The sequence below is a fragment of the Tupaia chinensis genome, unplaced genomic scaffold (assembly GCF_000334495.1).
Source record: "Tupaia chinensis unplaced genomic scaffold, TupChi_1.0 Scaffold138921_1, whole genome shotgun sequence".
NCBI lineage: Eukaryota > Metazoa > Chordata > Mammalia > Scandentia > Tupaiidae > Tupaia > Tupaia belangeri.
The window spans coordinates 373,032-381,212 of record NW_006198812.1 but is presented as its reverse complement, the minus strand read 5'-3'; positions in this window follow the sequence as shown (position 1 = coordinate 381,212).

Genomic DNA, 8,181 nt, shown 5'->3' with positions numbered 1-8,181 from the left:
AATGCCTTCGTGGCACGGGCTCTTGACAGGGTTTCCTTAGGGCCAGGCCCCTTAGAGCCAGGTGAGGGAGGGTGGGGCCTGCAGACTGAACACTAAATTTCACTCTGGAGTGAGTAGGATGTATGAGAGGAGAATCAAATCACCAGGTTTTTTAACTAATTCTGGATATGTTCAAAGGTGGGAGGGCACTGAGGGAACGCTATCTCTAGGGTCATTTTGAGGGGACATTTCCTATAAAAACAGTTGTCAGGGATATCTTCCCTAAGGTCGAGAGTATCTTCCATATTGCTCACATGAAGAGGAGATGAGGATCAGGTATGAACAAGGTCCTCTCTCATCAGGATGCTTTCTTGCCACCAAGTTCGCATGCGGTCATGGGTGCGCATGATCAGGCGCAATTCCTTCTCCATTCTCCTCTCGGGATCTTGGGCACGCACGCACACATGCCCAGAGTGAGTTTAAGCCACCAGGTCCGGGACGCAAACTGTGGTTGACTACATGGGAGTCCAGCGACATAGCTGTTACGCCAACTGCTGGTCCCAGTACTCTGAAACTCTTAGTTTGCTTATTTTACCAACAAAAATACTTAGGGTTTCAGGAAAGCAGTTATCATTACTGTGGCCAGGGTGATCAAGAAAGACTTCATGGAAGGAAACTTGAATCGGGCCAGGAAGTTGGGTTTGGGATTTCTATGGGTGATGAGCAAAATGCTAGGTCAAGTAATGACCCCAAACATTGGCCACACTAGAATTCCTATGGTCTCTGGGCCCAGATGCTTGTCTTTCAATCAAGCCTCCACGCTCAGGAGATACCCCTCCGTGGCCCCGGCTTCCAGGTCTAATTCTCCTCCTGCTCAAACCCCTATGATTTGCTACATGCCATGTGGCCCTCTAATTCCATCCTGAGGCTTCAGAGGTACAGATCTGCAAACCAGCATGATTAGCCACCATCACTGGTTTCCCATTCAGCATATAAATCTAGTGCCTGGGATTACCTCATGCCAGAAAACTGAAATCCAAGTCAGATGGTTAAGGCATTAATAGCAGTGAGTGTTGTAAAGACTCAACAATGTGAACCTTCCCAAAATGAACCATCCTGACCTCCCTCGCGCTGACAATGCGTGTGTGACATCATGTGTAAATGAGCCTTAAATGTGAACCAGGTGCCGAGAGCTGTCTGGCGTCTCCTGGCTGCTGTATTAACCACTAACATGCACAAGGGGATTCTGAGGCAGTAAAACGGAGCGAGACGGATGGCAGTGGCCAGGGCCGGGCGCAGCAGCTGTGGCAGTGAACATTCAAATCACGCCCACCCGGCTGGGCCCAGGCCCCCAACCCTGTAAGCCGTATTTCCGGAGGACTGGTGAGCCCAGGGAATTTGGCTGCCTTTACACAGAGACAAAAGCTTCCCATGCAAATCAAACCACTGCAACTTGCTTCTCAGACTTGACTCTGAGTTGTTTTGATTTGCATCTGTCGAGGTAGGTCCCTGAAACCCTGTCTGAAGCAGCAGTAGGTGAGTGAAGCCTACAGCTCACTGGTACTAGCAGCCTGTGGCATAGTTTTGGAAAACACAATGTCCAAGAGAAAGAGCAGCTCCAATCATCAGGTGATAGGATTTCTACCCAGCTAAGGCCTGGAGATAAAGGTATGCCTCTGTCCACTTGGCACTGATGATTCCCTGGCTGGGTCTCTCCCCACAACAGGTTACATGACACACAAAATAAAATTTGGAGGTTAAAACTGGGTGAGATGGGCGAGATGTCCCCACCATTGATTGTTATAGGTATGAGATAGTAGATGAAGAAGAGTCTAAGAGTATGGTTATGTCGCTGGATGCCCACACAGTCAACTGAGGTTCAAGTCCCAGACATGCCGGCTCAAAATTCACTCCAGGTGCATGTGCTTGCATGCTCAAAGTCCTGAGAGAATGGAGAAGGGACTGTGGCATGGCCATCTTTCTGGGGGTGATTTCTTGCTTTCTGTCTATCTGTCTCTCCAGAGAATGCACATGCCTTATAGCAAACATTTCTCATAAAAAAAAAAAAAGAAAGAAAGAAAGAAAAGAAAAGAAAAGAAAAAAAGATGACTAGCTCCCACATGGCCAACTATGCAGTTCAAGTCTCAGACCTGGCAGCTTGGAAAACACAACGGACACATGTGCATGTGTCCCGAGGAGAATGGGAGAAGGTATGGTGGTGTAGCATTTGCCCTGGGGGTGTTTTCTCACTTTCCCTCTCTCTCTCCCTCTTTCTCTCTTTCTCTTTGGCAAGCACATGTGCCCTATAGCAAATTTAAAAAATAATAATAATTTTAAAAAGCCTGCATAAAATTAAGGACTTTTTTTGTTGTTGTTGGTATTTTTAAATACCGTTCATGGTGCCCATTCCCAGGTTATTAGCTGCTTGGCCCTGCTAATAGCCTGTGCTCTGATTACTAACAGACCCACAGAAATGGAAGACAGTAAGTATGAGGCATATGAAATAAGTTTCTGTTGGGCACTGTTCTAGAAGCTCTACCCATGGGAGCCAAAGAGAGGTGAAAATCCATAGTCCACGGATCCCATAAGGTTCTGGCTTCAAGGACATCCTCTGTTGTTAGGGGACACTCCGAAACTGCCAACAGTCGCCAAGCACACTGTGCTGTATGACGAAGTCTCTGAGTTGGGTGAGGTGGCATGGAGAGGAGAGGCAGGTCCTAGATGGAGGACGTGGAAGGGCTGACAAACGTAGTACCTCTCCTACACACTCCTGCTGGGTGATTAGACATATACGAGAATACATGTTCTCTGATCTAAACAAGTTAAATGTAGCATCAAGATGTTCATTTGAGGTGGGTTTTCTGAGTAACAGAACAGAGTTATATAACATCACAACCTGAGAAGTTTTTCCAGAACAGCTGAGTGTTGAACTGGGTTTTGTGGAAGAGGAGGAGCTCTGTAGAAGCAGGCAAAAACAGCAAGGCTTGTGCAAAAATATGAAGGCAGGAACGCCAGGGATGCCAGAGGTCTAAATAGGATCTGAGGGCATCAGAAAGTCCTCAAAACTCTAGAAAAAAACCCTTATGCCCCCTGAAGCTGAGATGTGAGAATAAATTGTGGGATTTTAGATGACCAGCCTTTGAAGGCTGAAAGTGCTTCTTTTTAACCTTTGGAAGATTATGATGGCCTTAGTCCAATGCAGAGAGGCAAGTAATCCTTCTCTACCACGATTTTTTCCCCCAAGTTTTGCTATAAGGCACATGCACTTGCATGTGAGAGAGTTACGAAGCCAAGGAAAATAATAAATCACCTCTCAGGGAAGATAGCCATGCCACAATCCCTTCCCCTCCATTCTCCTCTCAGCTTTTGGGCACATACTAATAGGTACCCAGTGTTTTTTTTCAAGCCACCAGGTCTGGGAATAGAATCATGGAGTTGGCCAAGTGAGATCCAGTATCTTAACCACCAAGCTACCTGCTGGCCCCACCATTTTATTTATCTTTTTAAATCATGCCTTGCTCAAAAGTCTTCAACTGGACTTTCTTCTGCTTGATGTAAAATCCAAACTCAGCCTGATTTCCAGCATTCTTTTACAATCCTACCCTTCAGCTTTATTTCCCAAATTACTATTACATCTTTACTCCTGGCAGTATTTTTACATGTCATTTCCAAAATATAGCTTGCATTTTCCTGTGTGCATTGTATTTTCTTTCCAGTGGGAGTGCCTTCCTCCCATTCTCATTTCTACTTTGGTTCTCCTTCAATTTTACATCAGCTGTTACTTCCCCCATAAAATCTTTCCCACTCATCCAGAAGGCAATGAACCCCACCCTTCTGAATTTGTCTAAAAAATTTATGTGTTTATTTATTTATGCATGCATACATACTGGAGGGTGCATGCGCTTGGCATAGAGGGACAGGAGAAAGCACTTTTCACAGGGAATAGTCATGCACAATCCCTTTTCCTCCATTTCCCACTCCTTTTGTAATTTTGAGCACACACACACACACACGCACACACACACACCCTGCATGTTTCTCAAGTCACGAGGTCTGGGACTCAAACCATGTAGTCAGCCATGTGGGATCCAGCTGCCTAACAACCAGCCCATGGAGCTAGCCCAAAGCAGGGCTTATAATGTCCATATTACTTACCAGATGCCATTCTTTCAACAAGTGCCTATTGATGGCCTCGTGTTCACATAGTACACACAATGGCCAAACTTTGTCTTTTAGGATATTACAACCCTAGTTACTGCAAATAGGTTACTTCCATTGGATGGATTGTAAATTCCAGGCGCAGTTTATCAACTAAAGCCAAATACTATAAATACCAAACAAGGGCAAATACCTATGTGATAGGGAAAATATCTACTCACTGATTGGACTGGAAATGAGTTTACCAGAATAAATTCTAGGTTGCTGGAGTATAGCGCATTGGCTTACTGAATGTAAGTTTCTTTTTGTTTTACTATAACAAGGTGACAATACTGAAATGTTAAATTAATTGTATCTGGGAATAATTAGACATTTTGGAGGATTTGACTGAAAAGAAAAATTGTATAAAGCCATTTTTGCACTGATATTAAAAATGCATGAATGCAACTCTATTTATTTAGTCTGCTTAGCTAATACATTGAGAATTATTCTGATGAGTGAAAATAAAGAATTCATTTGAATGCAAATGAATGACAGTCTTTAGACAGAGACAGAGAGCGTCTCCACGTATTTTGCTTCCTTGTAAAATGTAAATATTATCACGGCATGACCATTACTAATTGACTTTAGGTACAGCATGGGAATTTAGGAGGTTTTACAGCAGAAATGCTCTCAGTGCTTTCTTTTTTCCTAAATCCTAAAATGTTAGCAAAAATTGTGTAAATTTGTAAACCAAGAATTGATTATTTAGATTTTTGGTTTTTGTCTTCTAAAGGTCAGAATCAGCAATTATTGGGGAGAAAGTCAAGTAAGTCACTAATCTGTTTTTATACTCAAGACCTGTTTTTATATATATGGTCTTGCAAATATATGATCATTGAAATCAACGAGCATTAAAAGTGAAGAAATTTTAACCGAGTTGTTGAATACAGGTTATTTAGACTGGTTGGTTTGGGGCCAGCAGTTGGTGTAATGGCTATGTCTCTGGACTCTCAGGTAGTTGACCGCGGTTCGAGTCCCAGACTGGTGGCTTAAACTCATGCAGGCCACGTGTGTGTGCGTGCCCAAGATCCCGAGAGGAGAATGGAGGAGAAAGGATTGTGGCAAGGCCATCCACCCTGGGGAGTGATTTCTCGCTTTCTGTCTCTCTCCGTCTTTCTGGCGAGTGCACGCGCCCTATAGCAAAAACCTCACAAAACCAAAACCAAAACCAACTACCAGTCTTTTTTTTTTTTTTTAATTTATTTTATCTTTTAGGAAAGGTTTTTGCTATAGGGCACGTACACTCACCAGAAAGACGGAGAAAAAGAGACAGAAAGCAAGAACTCGCCCCCCAAAGGGGATGGCCATGCTACAATCCCTTCTCCACCATTCTCTTGGGAGCTTGGGCACGCATGCACTCATGCCGACGTGAATTTAACCCACTGGGTTCGGGACTTGAACTGCAGTCTAGTACATGGGAGTCCAGTGACATAGCCATTATGCCAACTGCTGATCCCTTAGACTGGTAATTTCTAAAGGTTGGTCCATAAAAATATTTAGTGGTCCTTGAGAAAAATAAGAACTATGTGGCAAATTCTGAACTTTCAAACTGTATTTTATTATATTATGACTTTCTTGAATCTTTCAATATTCAAAGGTGATTTTAAGTGGCAAACTTTTCTTTCTTTTTTTTTAGTTTTGTTATAGGGCACATGTACTCATGAGAGAGAGAGAGAAAGAGAGAAAGTGAGAAATCACTCCCTGGGGGGATAGCCACACCACAATCTCTTCTCTTCCATTCTCTTTTTGGGATTTTGGGCACATGTACCTGTTATGATTTTCTTTTCTTTTCACTTTGAGGTTTTTGCCATAAGGTGTGTGATCACTGGAGACAGAGACTGTGACTGGATTCTCATGTAGTTGACTGCGGACTGTGAGAGGGAAAGTGAGACATCAACCCCCAGGAGATATGGCCGTACCACAATCCCTCCTCTTCTCCTCCTGGGATTTTGGGCACACATGCACAGGCACCCAGTGTGACTTTCAAGCCACCAGGCTGTGACTTGATCGGTGTTTGGCCATGTGGGAGTCCAGTGTCCTAACCACTACACCACCTGCTGGTCCCATGACTTTTACATTGCAGGGTCCTGCACTCAAACCACACCGTTGGCCATCGCAGATCCAGCTGCCCTAACCTTCACGCTACCTGCTGGCTCAGGTGGCAAATTTTTAAAATGTCATCTGTATGCAAAATAAAAAGTTGGTAACTTTGTGAATGTTCTAAAATTTATTTTGAAGTTCTCAAGATCCAAAAGAAACCTCAAATCTAGAAAACACTTAACTAGACTACCCATGGTCGAAGCTGTATTTTAATTTTTAGAAATTGTATTTGTAGAGAGTCACAGAAAACAGAAATGGATTTCTAACAGTTTTTCAAGGGATCCAAGTTTTGTCAGTCTGCTGGGCGTGGTGGTGCCTGCCCTATGGCAAAAATCTATGGAGGCTGGAGGACTGCAGTATCGAGTCCATCTTACTCTCTCTGTCTCTTTCAGTGAGTGCACGATCTAAAAAACAAACAAACAAACAAAAAAAAACAAAACTCTGCTGACACATCCTGCTCTCCTTGAAAGCCTGTATACATTTCTTCCTGTTGTCTAGAATCTCCTCTGAAATACTTGACAGGAGAGAAGCAATTCTGTGGCAATGAACTACTCAGAGGACAGAAAGCAGGCACAAATGCTGTCTGGCTGACGTGACAGAACAGCCCTAGGTGCGACATTTTACATTAATAAAGCAGCTTTCAAAACAGTCGATACTGACTATGTACCCATTATGAGCAGAAACTTTATGTTAAAAAAAAAAAACGGAAGCAGTTGGATACATTCAACCATTAGCAGGATAGTTAAGCACAAAGGCTTTATAGTCAAACGAGTTTATTTTCTAGACAAGTCACTTAACCTCATCCCTTCTCTAAACTTCACTTTCTAATTTTTGAAATGGAAAATTTAACTGTGCCTACCTTAGATTACAATGAGATAATGTGCTTGGCACAGTGCCTGGTCCATACATAGAAATGCTAGCTTGTCATTGTTGTCTAATGAGACAGATGACCTTTTATTTATTTAAAAGTCTAAGCCCTGATTTTCCCTGCCAGAGGGCACATGTGTTCATCAGAGAGAAAGAGAGAGGGAGAAAGCACCCCACACTGGGGCATAGTCGTACCACAACTGCTTCTCCTCCAATCTGCTGGGATTTGCACCACACATGCACATGGCATGTTTCTCAAGCTGCTGTGGTCAGGACTTGAACTGCGTAGTGTCAAGTGGGATCTGGCTCCCTTCACCATTAAGCTATGGGGCTAGCCCTAAAATACCTCAGGTTTGAATAGAGTGGAGAACCAGGAAAGAGAACCAGTGGACTATGAATGTGTTTTTGCTCCAGAGGTTAGCATTTGGTATGGTGGTGAGGACACTGGACTCCCACATGGGTGACCACAGTTTGAGTCCCAGACCCAGAGGCTTAAAAAATCACACTGAGCGCATGTGCATGGATGCATGCCCAAAATTCCAGGAGGGGAATGGAGAAGGGATTGCAGCATGGCCATTCCCCTGAGGAGTGATTTCTCACCTTTCTTTGCTCTCTCTCTCTAGCAAGCACAAGTGCCCCTTAGGAAAAATAAAATCTTAAAAATATTTTTTTTTGCTCCAAAATAAAGATGAACTTTCATTCCATTTCTCAAAACCTTTTTGAAGTCCTCTCATATGTATACATATGTGTATGTGCCTGTGTATAGAGCACACATTTGGAAGGATACAAGAAGTTGTAAGTCATTGCTTCCAAGGAGGAAATCTGGGTGCTTGGTGCAGAAGTGGGAGGGGCCAGCAGCTGGCATGGTGGTTGGGGTGCTGGACTCGCACATGGCCGATCACAGATTGAGTCCTGGACCGGGTGGCTTGTTTTCCCGCTTTTCCCTTTCTCTCTATCTCTTTCTGGTCAAATTAAAAATACTAAGGGGGACCATTGCGGATCATTCCCAGGAACTTATTCTTCCCCAGAGTTAGC